This window comes from Salmo trutta, chromosome 37, assembly GCF_901001165.1.
Source record: "Salmo trutta chromosome 37, fSalTru1.1, whole genome shotgun sequence".
Lineage (NCBI taxonomy): Eukaryota > Metazoa > Chordata > Actinopteri > Salmoniformes > Salmonidae > Salmo > Salmo trutta.
Genome location: NC_042993.1, coordinates 18,221,341 through 18,238,504, shown reverse-complemented (window position 1 = coordinate 18,238,504; position 17,164 = coordinate 18,221,341). Strand labels below are relative to the sequence as shown.

General features: G+C 43.2%; 1 protein-coding gene across 4 annotated transcripts in view; it reads right to left on the bottom strand.

Moving 5' to 3' along the window:
- Positions 1 to 13,846, bottom strand: part of LOC115176393 (growth factor receptor-bound protein 10) — a 100,870-nt gene extending 87,024 nt beyond the window's left edge. For all 4 annotated transcript variants that reach the window (XM_029736413.1, XM_029736414.1, XM_029736411.1 and 1 more), the window contains exon 1: positions 13,672 to 13,846. The gene's annotated coding sequence lies outside the window, so the exon portion shown is untranslated. The remainder of the gene's footprint in view (positions 1 to 13,671) is intronic.
- Between the last annotated feature and the right edge of the window lie 3,318 nt (positions 13,847 to 17,164).

Genomic DNA, 17,164 nt, shown 5'->3' with positions numbered 1-17,164 from the left:
AATCTGAGTGTGACAATCTGAGTGTGACAATCTTCTAGTGGCATTGTTTCTCCAAAGAAAACAAAAAGCTTTACTGTATGTTGAACAAACAGTAAACTACGCGACCCTGCATTCTGGGCCACCTTAAAGCCACAATCTGTGTTTCAGCCCATTGATTGAACAGCAGGAAATATCCCAGATTGTGCCTTAAAGAGCATACGTAGGCCAGCTTCCACCTGAGCAAGTGAGGCCCGGTCTTGCAGGCTGTTACGTTGCCTGCCCGCCTTACTGTCTGCCTACCAACCTACTACACTGCCTGCCTGCTACACTGCCAGCCTGCCACACTGCCACACTGCCTGCCTGCCACACTGCCTGCCTGCCTGCCAGCCACACTGCCTGCCTGCTTGCAGATCATCCCCTCCATACCACACCACATGATCGCTGGATGAAGCTCACTGCAGTCCTCTGGAATGCTGGGAGCGAATTCTTTCCACATAGGCTATTGGATAAAAAAAGAGCAATGCCCTGAATGGTATGCACTGATTTGTAGGCCAAAGAGTGGTGATGAAAGAAGGCCCTCAGGCAGTGTGCGGGCCGGGGCATTGGAATGTGCAGCTCTGGCCTGTTCAACTGTGGAGCTGAGCTGCTTGTGCTATGAGGGAAACGGGAGCTGGAGCTGGGCTGGAGGAGAGCTGGGGCTGGGGAGCTGAGCTGCCTGGGAGGGGAGCTGGGCTGAAGCTACAGGGAAGCTGGGGCTTGAGGGGTTGGGCTGGGGCTGGGGCTGGGACTAGGCTGGAGATGCTGGGGCTGGGGAGCTAGGACTGCGGCCGGAGCCCCTCAGGGGTGTGTACTTAGTCCCCTCCTGTACTCCCTGTTCACCCAAGACTGCGTGGCCAAACATGACTCCAACACCATCATTAAGTTTGCTGACGACACAACAGTGGTAGGCCTGATCACCGACAACGATGAAACAGCCTATAGGGAGGAGGTCAGAGACCTGGCAGTGTGGTGCCAGGACAACAACCTCTCCCTTAATGTGAGAAAGACAAAGGAGCTGATCGTGGACTACAGGAAAAGGCGGGCCGAACAGGCCCCCACTAACATCAACAGGGCTGTATTGGAGTGGGTCGAGAGTTTCAAGTTCCTTCGTGTCTACATCACCAACAAACTATAATGATCCAAACACACCAAGACAGTCATGAAAAGGGCATGACAACACCTTTTCCCTCTCAGGAGACCAAAAAAACTTGGCATGGGTCCCCAGATCCTCAAAAAGTTCTACAGCTGCACCATCGAGAGCATCCTGACCGGTTGCATCACCGCCTCGTATGGCAACTGCTCGGCATCTGACCGCAAGGCGCTACAGAGGGTAGTGCGTATGGCCTAATAGACCACTGGGGCCAAGCTTCCTGCCATCCAGGACCTATATACCAGGCGGTGTCAGAGGAAAAACCCCAAAAATTGTCAGAGACTCCAGTCACCAAGTCATAGACTGTTTTCTCTGCTACCGCACGGCAAGCGGTACCGGAGCATCAAGTCTAGGACCAAAAGGCTCCTTAACAGCTTCCACCCCCAAGCCATAAGACTGCTGAATAATTAATCAAATGGCCACCGGACTATTTACATGCCCCCCCCCCCCCCCATCATTTGTTTTGTACACCGCTACTACTCACTGTTATTTATATATGCATAGTCACTTCACCCCTACCTCCATGTACAAATTACCTCGACTAACCTGTACCCCACGCACATTGACTCAGTACCGGTATCCCCTGTATATAGCCTTGTTATTGTTATTTTATTGTGTTACTTTTTATAATATTTTACTTTAGTTTATTTGGTAAATATTTTCTTAACTCTTTCTTAAACTGCACTGTTGGTTAAGAACTTGTAAGTAAGCATTTCACGGTAAGGTCTACACATGTTGTATTCGGCGCAAGTGACAAATAACTTTTTATTTTATTTTATTTGAAGGACAAATGGAAAACAGGTTTTTAGACATTTTTGCAAATTTATTACAAATAAAAAACAGAAATACCTTATTTACATAAGTATTCAGACACTTTACTATCAGACTCGAAATTGAGCTCAGGTGCATCCTGTTTCCCTTGATCATCCTTGAGATGTTTCTTCAACTTGGAGTCCACCTGTGGTAGATTCAATTTATTGGACATGGAAAGGCACACACCGTCTATATTAAGTCCCACAGTTGACAGCGCATGTCAGAGCAAAATCCAAGCCATGGGGTCAAAGGGACCGTAGAGCTCCGAGACAGGAATGTGTCGAGGCACAGATCTGGGGAAGTACACCAAAAAAAGTTGGCAGCATTCAAGGTCCCCAAGAACACAGTGGCCTCCATCATTTTGGAACCACCAAGCTGGCCGCCCGGCCAAATGAAGCAATCGGGGGAGATGGGCCTTGGCCAGGGAGGTGACCAAGAACCCGATGGTCACTTTTCGTGGCTGTTTATTTACCACCACAGACAGATGCTGGCACTAAGACCGCACTCAGCCAGCTGTATAAGGATATAAGCAAACAGGAAACCACTCACCCAGAGGCGGCGCTCCTAGTGGCCGGAGACTTTAATGCAGGGAAACTTAAATCAGTTCTACCAAATTTCTATCAACATGTTAAATGTGCAACCAGAGGGAAAAAAATTCTAGATCACCTGTACTCCACACACAGAGACGCGTACAAAGCTCTCCCTCGCCCTCCATTTGGTAAATCCGACCACAACTCTATCCTCCTGATTCCTGCTTACAAGCAAAAATGAAAGCAGGAAGCACCAGTGACTCGGTCTATAAAAAAATGGTCAGATGAAGCAGATGCTAAACTACAGGACTGTTTTGCTATCACAGACTGGAACATGTTCTGGGATTCTTCCGATGACATTGAGGAATACACCACATCAGTCACTGGCTTTATCAACAAGTGCATTGAGGACGTCGTCCCCACAGTGACTGTACGTACATACCCCAACCAGAAGCCATGGATTACAGGCAACATTCGCACTCAGCTAAAGGGTAGAGCTGCCGCTTTCAAGGTGCGGGACTCTAACCCGGGAAGCTTACAAGAAATCCCACTATGCTCTGCGACGAACCATCAAACAGGCAAAGCGTCAATACAGGGCTAAGATTGAATCATACTACACCGGCTCTAACGCTCGTCGGATGTGGCAGGGCTTGCAAACTATTACAGACTACAAAGGGAAGCACAGCCACGAGCCTACCAGACGAGCTAAATCACTTCTATGCTCGCTTCGAGGCAAGCAACACTGAGGCATGCATGAGAGCATCAGCTGTTCCGGACGACTGTGTGATCACGCTCGCCGTAGCCGACGTGAGAAAGACCTTTAAACAGGTCAACATTCACATGGCTGCGGGGCCAGATGGATTACCAGGACGTGTGCTCCGGGCATGTGCTGACCAACTGGCAGGTGTCTTCACTGACATTTTCAACATGTCCCTGATTGAGTCTGTAATACCAACATGCTTCAAGCAGACCACCATAGTCCCTGTGCCCAAGAACACAAAGGCAACCTGCCTAAATGACTACAGACCCGTAGCACTCACGTCCGTAGCCATGAAGTGCTTTGAAAGGCTGGTAATGGCTCACATCAACACCATTATCCCAGAAACCCTAGACCCACTTCAATTTGCATACCATCCAAACAGATCCACAGATGATGCAATCTCTATTGCACTCCACACTGCCCTTTCACACCTGGACAAAAGGACACCTATGTGAGAATGCTATTCATTGACTACAGCTCAGCGTTCAACACCATAGTACCCTCAAAGCTCATCACTAAGCTAAGGAACCTGGGACTAAACACCTCCCTCTGCAACTGGATCCTGGACTTCCTGACGGGCCGCCCCCAGGTGGTGAAGGCAGGTAGCAACACATCTGCCACACTGATCTTCAACACTGGAGCTCCCCAGGGGTGCATGCTCAGTCTCCTCCTGTACTCCCTGTTCACCCACGACTGCATGGCCAGGCACGACTCCAACACCATCATTAAGTTTGCTGACGACACAACAGTGGTAGGCCTGATCACCGACAACGACGAGACAGCCTTTTGGGAGGAGGTCAGAGACCTGGCCGGGTGGTGCCAGAATAACAACCTATCCCTCAACGTAACCAAGACTAAGGAGATGATTGTGGACTACAGGAAAAGGAGCACCGAGCACGTCCCCATTCTCATCGACGGGGCTGTAGTGGAGCACATTACTCTCTGTTTATCTTATATGCATAGTCACTTTAACTATACATTCATGTACATACTACCTCAATTGGCCCGACCAATTGGCTAACCGGGCTATCTGCATTGTGTCCCACCACCCGCCAACCCCTTTTTACGCTACTGCTACTCTCTGTTTATCATATATGCAGTCACTTTAACCATACCCACATGTACATACTACCTCAATAAGCCTGACTAACCGGTGTCTGTATATAGCCTTTCTACTCTTATTTTCAAATGTCTTTTTACTGTTGTTTATTTCTTTACTTACCTACACCCACACACACACACACACACACACACACTTACATACCTTTTTTTCGCACTATTGGTTAGAGTCTGTAAGTAAGCATTTCACTGTAAGGTCTACACCTGTTGTATTCGGGGCACGTGACAAATAAACTTTGATTTGATTTGATGTGAAAGAGCTCCAGAGTTTCTCTGTGGAGAAGGGAGTAGCTTCCAGATGGTAGACAGAAGCCACTCCTCAGTAAAAGGCACATGACAGCCCACTTGGAGTTTTCCAAAAGGCACCTAAATGACTCAGACCATGAGAAACAAGATTCTCTGGTCTGATGAAACCAAGATTGAACTCTTTGGCCTGAATGCTAAGCATCACGTCTGAAAGAAACCTGGCACCATCCCTACGGTGAAGCATGGTGGTGGCAGCATCATGCTGTGGGGATGTTTTTCAGCGGCAGGGACTGGGAGACTAGTCAGGATCGAATGAAAGATGAATGGAGCAAAGTACAGAGAGATCCTTCATGAAAACCTGCTCCAGAGCGCTCAGGACCACAGACTGGGACATAGGTTCACCTTCCAACAGGACAACAACCCCAAGGACAAGTCTCAATGTCCTTGAGTGGCCCAGCCCGAGCCCGGACTTGAACCCGATCAGACATCTCTGGAGAGACCTGAAAATAGCGACACTACCCATCCAACCTGACAAAGCATGAGAGGATCTGCATAGAAGAATGGGAGAAATTCCCCAAATTTAGGTGTGCCAAGCTTGTAGCGTCATACCCAAGAAGACCAGAGGCTGTAATCGCTGCCAACGGTGCTTCAACAAAGTACTGAGTAAAGGGTCTGAATACTTATATAAAATGTGATATTTCCGTTTTTTATTAAAAGTCAAGGGATCTGAATACTGAATACTTTCCGAATGCACTGTAATAATAATAATTTAAACGGTTATGACGGTTATTTTATTTTGGTGAAGGTATTCATCCATAATCGTCAGTTACACAATCATATGGTAATTGTCCCAGCCCTATTAAGGACCACATTATGACCCATCCAAACGCCAACAAGAGCTCACACAGTTTAAAAAAATGTCCCGCCTCCAAGCAGTGACGGTTGCAAGAGCAGCGTGTGAAACTCAACTGAACATACCTCCTCCCTCCCAGACCCCATTGTTTCATTCTCACACCTAAATGACATATGTAACATCCAACTGACACTCACATGCAGACTCAGGATTGAGGAGACTGCTGCAATTGTAGGAAGCGCCGGACAGCATTACAAGATGCAGTTCTTTAGGGTTCATGGGCATCTGTCTTATCACTAACCTACATCATCATGTCCACATTGATCAGGGCAAATGACCAGAGGTATAGGCTCAAACAACTGAAGAACAAATGTAGCCTTGTATTTTCCAGCAGTATTTCAAGCTGTACATGGAACACCATTTAAAAATCTGAAGTCAAGCAAGAACAGAGCAGTCCAATGTTGCTGGAAGATGCACCGTCATGCAAAATTCATCATTTAAGGAAGATTTTGGTTTGGGACTGCCTGCCTCTCTACAGTAAGGTGACAGTGTAGCCTGTTTTTAAGATAGAAGCACTCAAAGGATATGTCAAATGAACTAAGAAAACAGTTTGCAGAGAGACGTGTCTTGAAGGGATGACAACTACTGGAATGCCAGCATTTCTGCAACGTTTCATTCGTTGTGCATGGTAGGCTAGATAAGAAAATCCAGCCAGATTCCACAACTTGATAAGATAAGGGTCCTGAGAGGAGTAAATCATCACTTTAAATCTGTAAAATTGCACAATACACAGTAATCCATAGACAATACAAGTAATTGAGCATAGTTGAAGAATGTAGTAGTTTGCAGTAATTAGACATTCAATAAGTAAATGAATGCATATGAAAAGACTGAAGAGCATAAATAAGTACCTACTTCTCCAATAAGGTTCTTCTGACTGTCTGTAGTACAGTACAGGCTTTAATTTACTGGACTGAGTTCCACATGAACACTGGCATCTCTGTCATGACTCACTATTTTATCAGTGGATGGTTCAGATTGTGGTCACACCTCAGTAGATGTGCTTGTTTCACATATTGATTCTTCATTAAATGGCAGCTTCATTATTTCGGGGCAGCAGCGTAAAGAAGGTTATAAGAGAGCCTGATGTCATCGCGGAGGGCTGAATAGCAGAAGTCTCTGAGAAAGGCTTTGGGAGACATGGACAATCGCTAATTGGATGAGGATTTCATTGGGCCGGCTGGGAGAAATGACCTTGTGCAATGTGCATAATGAATGGCTTGGACGGGAGGGAGATGTTATGTTTGTGCACAAGCCTGCTGCCAGGGTGGGCTATGGCTAGGCTATTTTAGTTTTTATTCAACTAAGAACTCAAGCTTTCATCTATGGGCCGTGTTATTCAAAAAGTTGAAGTAAGATCAAGACAGTGTAAATAGAATAAATGATTATTTAGGCTACTGTACAATGGATCAGACTGATCATCTGGACATATGAGTTTCTAACTAACATTGAATAGCCTACATTGAGTTATGTAATAAACATGGTATAAACAATAGGGAATTTAGGCTTCATGAGGCTAGAAGAGAAAAGGAAGAATAGGCTTGCTGTATCTATGGTCTTTGTAATTTTCAACACAAACCCCCCCTAGACAAACTTCACTTTACCAGAAACCCCCTATCCCTATGATAGTAGGGCCTTATAAAATCTGGTGTATTTTGTGCCCGATTGCATTTAGCTTTTCCCCCAAATTCAAATTTCTCCATTTTGTTTTTCCAGGTAAACGGTTTTTCAAACAACAACAAAAAAGTTTTCACTCTCAAAATCACAACAAAATAGGATGTTCTAAGTCCACAACAACGCTAAACCCTTTACACTCATGGGAATTGGCCTACATGGATATGGCTAAATTGAAATGTTTGTTCCAGAAGAAATATGAAAAGCATATGCATAACCATGGGAGCAATTGAAAGTGAACAGTTTGCAGACTATGTGTAGAATTGCAGCAAACCATTGAGATCATGTATAGCTTGTTACTGTACAGCCCCTGCGTTCAAATGTAAGTGTTCATCAGTGCCCAAATCTGCCATTTTCAACCTGTATACGGGTACGAGTGTAAAGGGCTACATCACATCAGGAGACCACTTTGGAGGTCTGGGAAAAGTCTAAGAAATGTTGAAGTGCACACCAGCCAGAGACCATTGTTTGGTTAGCTGTGTTTCTGTAGCGCTCATGTGATTTTGGATTGATGCAAATAATCATGATATCATTCTGCCAGGTAGGCGTAGGCTTTGTAGTTAACATTTAATTGATAAGGTTTTTTGGAAAGGCTTTCCATCTACCAGCAGATTATCATTAGCATTATTGCTAACAGCTACACAAAGTGTAGACTAGACAAATGGACGTATCGCACACACACACAGACAGGGGCATTCCTGTGCCATTTCAGAAAGTTGCAGGAAAGTACAAATCACTAACCAGGTTTCCATCCAACCTTTTTATGCGAGTAGAGTACATGTCGGATAAACAGACCTGATGGAAAAAGCACATTTGTTGGTAAACTTTCCAAATGTTGACAAAACAAAATACACTAGACAATGTGGGATCTTTTTGTGTCGGTAAAATGTATTATGCGAGAAATGGTGGTGGAAACGTCTTTATTGATATAATAACCATCATATCGAAGAAAACTTGGAGTCACGTGATGATATGTTGTGTGGTCCTCCCACTATGACTTGGGAAAGCATGCAGTTTATTAGACTACAGATGATATGTTGTGTGGTCCTCCCACTATGACTCGGGAAAGCATGCAGTTTATTAGACTACAGATGATATGTTGTGTGGTCCTCCCACTATGACTTGGGAAAGCATGCAGTTTATTAGACTACAGATGATATGTTGTGTGGTCCTCCCACTATGACTTGGGAAAGCATGCAGTTTATTAGACTACAGATGATATGTTGTGTGGTCCTCCCACTATGACTTGGGAAAGCATGCAGTTTATTAGACTACAGATGATATGTTGTGTGGTCCTCCCACTATGACTTGGGAAAGCATGCAGTTTATTAGACTACAGATGATATGTTGTGTGGTCCTCCCACTATGACTTGGGAAAGCATGCAGTTTATTAGACTACAGATGATATGTTGTGTGGTCCTCCCACTATGACTCGGGAAAGCATGCAGTTTATTAGACTACAGATGATATGTTGTGTGGTCCTCCCACTATGACTCGGGAAAGCATGCAGTTTATTAGACTACAGATGATATGTTGTGTGGTCCTCCCACTATGACTCGGGAAAGCATGCAGTTTATTAGACTACAGATGATATGTTGTGTGGTCCTCCCACTATGACTCGGGAAAGCATGCAGTTTATTAGACTACAGATGACATGTTGTGTGGTCCTCCCACTATGACTCGGGAAAGCATGCAGTTTATTAGACTACAGATGATATGTTGTGTGGTCCTCCCACTATGACTCGGGAAAGCATGCAGTTTATTAGGCTACAGATGATATGTTGTGTGGTCCTCCCACTATGACTTGGGAAAGCATGCAGTTTATTAGACTACAGATGATATGTTGTGTGGTCCTCCCACTATGACTTGGGAAAGCATGCAGTTTATTAGGCTACAGATGATATGTTGTGTGGTCCTCCCACTATGACTCGGGAAAGCATGCAGTTTATTAGACTACAGATGATATGTTGTGTGGTCCTCCCACTATGACTTGGGAAAGCATGCAGTTTATTAGACTACAGATGATATGTTGTGTGGTCCTCCCACTATGACTTGGGAAAGCATGCAGTTTATTAGGCTACAGATGATATGTTGTGTGGTCCTCCCACTATGACTCGGGAAAGCAGGCAGTTTATTAGACTACAGATGATATGTTGTGTGGTCCTCCCACTATGACTTGGGAAAGCATGCAGTTTATTAGACTACAGATGATATGTTGTGTGGTCCTCCCACTATGACTCGGGAAAGCATGCAGTTTATTAGACTACAGATGATATGTTGTGTGGTCCTCCCACTATGACTTGGGAAAGCATGCAGTTTATTAGACTACAGATGATATGTTGTGTGGTCCTCCCACTATGACTTGGGAAAGCATGCAGTTTATTAGGCTACAGATGATATGTTGTGTGGTCCTCCCACTATGACTTGGGAAAGCATGCAGTTTATTAGACTACAGATGATATGTTGTGTGGTCCTCCCACTATGACTTGGGAAAGCATGCAGTTTATTAGGCTACAGATGATATGTTGTGTGGTCCTCCCACTATGACTTGGGAAAGCATGCAGTTTATTAGACTACAGATGATATGTTGTGTGGTCCTCCCACTATGACTTGGGAAAGCATGCAGTTTATTAGACTACAGATGATATGTTGTGTGGTCCTCCCACTATGACTTGGGAAAGCATACAGTTTATTAGGCTGATGAGCTTCATGCTTGGTTGCCGTTTGACAAATAAAAAATGATATTTTGCCCTAAATTTCATTATACAGGTAACCTACCTACCCACACTGTATCTGCAAGCTATTAGCTTGAGCGCACATGCCAAGACCAGTCTGGGCACATAACACAATTATTTTGTGACAAAACCATCACTAGAGTTGAAAATGCGATGGAAACCAATTGAACTTGTATTTTTTATCCGGTACATGGGAATCTAACTGCAAAATAAATGTTTATGTGCACTACGTCTTCACGCACAGCCTTTTATCTGCAACAAGTCAATTTGATGGAAACCCATCTCTGGTGGGAAAATGCGCATGTTGTTTTTATTTTTGAATATTTGCATGAAAATCTGTCCCAATTGGATGGAAACCTTGCTACGTATGCATTTTGCTCATGTCTTATGATTAACTTGAGCAAATTAATGCATTTTCCAATAAGTTAAATACATTTAGTTGATTTCCTACGTAGTTCCACAAAAAATGTATATTGTTGAATTCCGTTTTAATGTCTGGATTCTGTGATTCCATTCGCATTGTCCGCAACCCATATTTTATAGGGCCCTAAGTTATAAATCATTTAAATAGATTTCTCCAAGTGCTCATCACTTATAGGTGAAATATGTACTGATAATATGAGAAACGATGTACAGGTAAATCTAAATGTCCCATTAAACTCTGAGAAGAAAATACTAATGATGTCCAGGCACAGCGATAAAATTCAAGAGCACAAAATGCCTCTATTGTTCTGAAGTTTCACCGGGGAAGAATGTCACTCAAAACCCCTTTGTTTTCATGAATACATCTCACCAAGCCCACTAACCCTGGTTTGTTTTAGATTTTACAGCAGATTCCAGCTCGTAGTGACATTTTCTGGAACATCGCCATCATTCTGCACCACTCTCTCTGTTCTTCCTGCACACAAACAAACTAGCAGGGGTGTTCAGTTACCTGCTTTAGAAAATACAGCATTCCTGCTTCTCAGGTTTCAGACAGATTTGGACCAGCTCCAGACATTGAGAAATTGAATCCACCGTGCTGTGGTTGGTTGGTTAGACAATCATTGCATCATTCTGCCTTCTGGGTAATCATGGGTGGATGATGGCAAGTATTTATAGGACGAGTAAGCTAAAATATATTAAGTTGCCCTTCTGTAAATCAATTACAGACTACTTTAGTAAGCAGAATGTAATTACTTAGCTATAACTGAGGTAGCTAGATAAAATAAAATGAAAGGTAAGTGACACAGACAAACTAAGGCTTCTCTAGCTGCCTGCAAAGCTTTTTCATCTTGTCCTGATGCCAAGTAATGTAATAAAGGCATTACAACTTTTTTCATCCACAAGCCTTGGGGTTCTTCGGAAGTATGTTATTGCTTTGTACAACCTATCTACACAAGAGAAGTAGGCCTAGCCTATAACGTCCAGTTTCTTTCATGATTCAGCTACCTGTTTCCAAACAGCACCTACCGCCACACCCACAGACCAAAATTCTGTTTCAAATGAGTTACTCTAATTTATTAGACAGAATACAGGAGGTGTGTTAACATCAGATGTGCGCATAACTGATGAGAGAAATAACTTGGGCAATAATAGGACATAACCTAGTAATTGGTGTCATAGAGACTTAGGTCAAAACTCTAACTCTGCATCCCAGACTTCAGGAAAAAGCGCCATGACCAGCCATCAATAAGGGGGTATTGGCACTGAATAGCGAGTGTTATATGACTGCAAACTGGCGCAAGGCCGAATGGAATGCTAGGGCCTGGGTGAGAGAGATCACCACTATGACAGAGAACATAATAATAATATAAAATGTATGTGGAAGTACAATTTATATGTCTGCAAGGCCTCTTCAGATTGAAAGTTTGGACAGCTCTCAACAAGGGAATTTGTCATTTGGTTGAACTTGGCCTATCCCTTTTACTTTCCATCCCCCGATAATAAACGAAACCAACAAGCTAATAGGCCTGCCTACATTCACTGAATGAACGGCTTGTATGATGAATGGAATAGATTGGTAGAACAAATGAAATGCCAATAGGATATGATCCAACAAAGCCATTTGTTAGTCAGACTCTTCCAGAGAAGAGAATTGAACCGCCATGGCCAGACAGGTTGCTTATGTAAAATATGTGAGATCAGCAGCTCTGAGCTAGCTGTCTGTCTTCGGCCTCCTAAACTCATGCCCCATCATGTCAGTCACTCACAGAACACGGACTTGAAATGGCTAGATTGTAGCAGAGGGTGTGAATTTAAAACTAGTTGGTAACACTTTATATTAGTAACAATTTCTATTAAGTTGCTGTTATACCAGTGTAGTGTCGCTGTAATTACACAAGTAGTAAGAATTTTGTATTAACATGTTACATAGTAGGCCTACATTAGTAATAACATTTTAAAGGTATAGTAAAAATGTAGTTTAGTGGAAGGGGATAGGGACTGTCCCCAAAACGTACTATGCCATTATGATTAATCTATATATTATTATGGTTCTAACCAACTACATTTCTTAGATGAGCTGTACAGTACTGCACTGCTGGGTAATTCTGCTGAATCAGCATTAAGTCAAACAAATCTGTTGTTTTTGGATTACTAATATGATCACATATCACATCTACAGCATAACATTCGTTTTATTTTATAACATCCTTGCCAAAATCCATCCCTGATGTCCCATCCAGTTAGATTTGAAATACTTAGCCTCTGAATAAGCCTAGTATAAGTATACTGTATAGAAAGGGGTTGTGGAAGCCAACCACCATCCAAGGTTCAGTACACGAGTAGCTAGCTGCCTGGAAAAACGCCTTTCACCCCACCCCCAAAGCAAATGAAGCCATGGGATAACCGGACCGGTGAAAATGGTAGGGCGGATAACCTACTGAGGGTAGGACAGGCAGGGAAATCACCAGGGGCTGCGCCTGGTTGGTAGTTGGATAGTAAGCAGCTATGCAATATCTGTAAACAAGCCAGCACAGTAAACAGTCAGAAAGCCGAGACGACACGCAACATCTTGTTTATATATTGAGGCCTATCAGAGGGGTATACTACAAAACAGGATCAATGAGCCAGCTAACTTAATTGGCTAAATATTCTGAAATATATATATATATTTTTTTTTAAGATACGCTTGAAATGGGCATGGTCTAATTGACTCAGCAACCAAAAACACATTTCTTAATGAACCAGAAAACCAATAGTTAGTTTCGTTTTTATCAAAGTTAGCCGGATAACTTATTGCTACCCCTCTGGATTGGTACTTTTAACTACCCAACTATAGTAGTTTAGTAAGCTTTAGTTGCCCCAATACAGAGGATCATGCTTCTCCCAACCTCGTCCCTACACGAACGCAGTTTATCTGCCTGCATGCAGTCCCGATAGCGCTGGGTGGACATGTGGCTATATTAAGCTCAGGTTATTTAGTAACTGTCACATTTGTGATTAACAATGTTAACCTATGTTTTAGACAACAAATTACACTAATTTGCATAACAAGTTCTAACAGCTATCCACATACAACCCCTCCTCACACTTTCGTGAAAGACAGAGCCTCACGCTACTAGCCACGCTGTGCTCCAGTCTCACCGACAGCAGTTTACATCCAGAGGCACTAGCCAGCTAGCTACACTAAACTTTGCTTGCTGTGCTCTAGAAAGTCAAGAAAGATGCATACAATTACACCATATTTCAAATAACACAAGACTCCCTTGATCTTGGAATAATACACTCACCTTATTGACAGGTCTCTGTAGAAAATCAAACAAGAGCAATCAGACAGCCTTGCACTTGGGATGGGAAGACTGTAGCTAGCGCAACAGCTTTGATTTTGTTGCTCAAGACGCTCCAGTGGTCAACATTCCCGATGAGGACAAGCAGCTAGCAGTTTATTTCTCAGCTGACTCCTCAACACACACGAAACAACTCCTCCCTCCCCTCTCGGCTGACTCCGCCCACATGGCCTCATGTCTCTGGGTTCTAGAGGAGCATTCAGTAGACCTATCAGCTAAAACAGAGGGAGAGAGAGAGCTTGTCCTGGGGCGCTGTTCACAAACACAAACAAATCATGAGAAAACAAAAAGATAATTACTTGACACATTGGAAAGAATTAACAAAAAAACAGTAAACTAGAATGCTATTTGGCCCTAAATCAAATCAAATGTTATTAGTCACATGCGCCGAATACAACAGGTGTAGACCTTACAGTGAAATGCTTACTTACGAGCCCCTAACCAACAGTGCAGCTTCAAAAAATGTTTTACAGATAAACAGAGTACACATTGGCAGAATACCTGACCACTGTGACTGACCCAAACGTAAGGAAAGCTTTGACTATGTACAGACTCAGTGAGCATAGCCTTGCTATTGAGAAAGGCCACCATAGAGAGGCCTGGCTCTCAAGAGAATACAGGCTAAATATATATATATTTCTAATGTCTTTACATGCCAAGAAGTCCTGTCTGCAGACATAGCACTGCAAAAATAGACACTTCCATACACAGCAAACTTTTCCCAAAATCAGTAGATACAGCCCCATGCTCGTTCCCATGTAAATCAGGCCCCGGGGTCTCAAGTCTCAGCCTGGAGTAAGCATGTGGGTGCTAAGAAGTGGAGTGGGGACCCTGGAAAGTTGACAGTATTGCTCAGGTTTTATTTCAGTTCTAGCCCTTTGACCTAACCATATTTCGGTCCATTGTGTCACTATTTTATAGCTTTTCAAACTGTAAATCTATATGATACTTACATAGTGGTCCTGTATGGCTCAGTTGGTAGAGTGTGGCGCTTGCACCACTAGGGTTGTGGGTTTGATTCCCTGGACCACACATATGTAAAAATGTATGCACACATAACTTTAGCCTCTTTGGATAAAAGCGCCTGCTAAATGGCATATATTATTATTACATCAAGCTACTGTAAATGAGTGAGTCGGAAGTAAGCGTACACCATAGAATTACATATGGAACTGTAGGATTTTGGGGTACACTACAAAATGTACTGCTGTTGTTTTTCAATTTCATAATCTCCTATTGGCCCTGTTGCATAAAAGTCAAATCAAGAGTTCAATGCTCTGGAGTTACCTTTCCCTACTCCTATGCAGTGTTTTGGTATTTTCCCCTCCAAGCACTGTGTTGCAATAGGCCTACGGGGGTTACATGTCCCACACTAACCTTTGTGGAGAGTATAATTTCCTTCATATAATTGTGCAAATGTGTGCTATTAATATGCCACAGTATGTGATTTATCAATCTGATTATTCTAGTAAGACACCTAAAATATGATTTACTCCATGAACTCAACCATGGGAAATAATTCAAAGAGTCTGTAGTGCAAAAGGTTGTAAGTCTGGAACTTTCCCCAGTTGAGCCTGCCTAATGACGGGATGGGGAAGACAGAGGACCCGTCCCGGACCTGCAGTATCTGGGTGAAAAGAACAACAGTGGGTCCATACTGTGTGACCCTGTCAAACACGCCACAATGCAAAAAGGGCATTGTACACAGATACAACATCACGTCACACCTTGGATCAGATCTCCTCCCTGTAACATTATTCATGCATTAGGCCCATGTGAACATAACCTCTGTCACAGGCTTTCACTTTGGCCAATCCTGGGAGCCGAGGCTGATGTGAACATGGTTGCATTTGCTCTTCCCAAGTTTTTCATTACAAGGATGTTCAGGCATTTTGCTGCAACTTTGATACCTGATGAAAACTGTGTACATGATAAATAAAATGTGATATTGCAGGAATCTTATTTGCAAAAGTAACACATGGAAATGGTGTTAAGACAAAGTATTGATAGCCATCATCCTCCTCAACCATGAATGCTGTGAGTTAACCACTACCTTCTTCTATGCTGTGTCATGAGCTGCCAGTAAGTCTTGATTTAGAAAGAGATTTGTTTTTCTGCATTAAAGGTTGTGGCGGCCGTTGGCTTGGAACCAACCAGGCACTCTGTCTTGCTGCAGTTAGTTTCGTAAGACAGAGAATGGCCACAAATGAGCAGGAATTCTGACCGACAGAGGGCCTGTGGGTCAGCAGGAATTTACAGACCTACAGTGTGGAGAGGATTATACTCTTTGGTAGCGTCCCAAATTACATTCTATTCCCTTTACAGAGCACTAATTTTAACCAGGGCCCATAGGGTAGTAGTTTACTATACAGGGAATAGGGTGCCATTTGGGAAACATACTTTCTCTATCTGTAGATGGTGAAATCTGGATCGCATGGCAGACAACAGACACAGAAACCCAATCCCAGAAACCCAATACCCAGATCACCTACTTTTTGTGGGCCTGCCCGGCCTTTGAGAGACAGATCAGGCAAAGCATAGCAGGGAGCCTGTGAAGCTGAAGCGAGGGGACATTGTGGTCCCATTGCCGATCTCAGTTCTCTCACTAACCCCTTCGCCTTGACCCTAACTGTGTAGATCTGTAAGATGGAATCAATATAATGTAATAAACCACCACAACCCTGATTATACCTATCCAGACTGTTCAGACCTGCAAACGTTGAAAGGTTAGGGCCCAGGCCATGTATAGGATTTTTGGGGAAACCTAAACGTAGGGTCAGGGAATACAGTTTAGGTAAAGTTACATGTCAGTTATGACCACATGATGAGTCATGGTTCAGAGTAGCTTGGAATAGTTGGGAGAGCTCTTATGTGGCAATCCTCTCAAAACAACATGTAAGCCTGGTGGCATCATAAGAAAGAGGTCTGTTTGGCATCCAGATTTCATAAGGACAACAATAACCACAGCCAACAACCAAATGAGAAACACATCTACTGCATGTTAGATTAGCTGCACCATCACTCAAGCGCTTGCTACACTACCAAACGATCAATACATATAGTTGAAGTCGGAAGTTTACATACACTTAGGTTGGGGTCATTAAAACTCGTTTTACAACCACTCCACAAATTTCTTGTTAATAAACTATAGTTTTGGCAAGTCGGTTAGGATATCTACTTTGTGCATGACACAAGTCATTTTTCCAACAATTGTTTACAGACAGATTATTTCACTTATAACTCACTGTATCACAATTCCAGTGGGTCAACATTTTACATACACTAAGTTGACTGTGCCTTTAAACAGCTTGAAAAATTCCAGAAAATGATGGCATGGCTTTAGAAGCTTCTGATAGCCTAATAGACATAATTTGATTCAATTGGAGGTGTACCTGTGGATGTATTTCAAGGCTTACCTTCAAACTCAGTGCGTCTT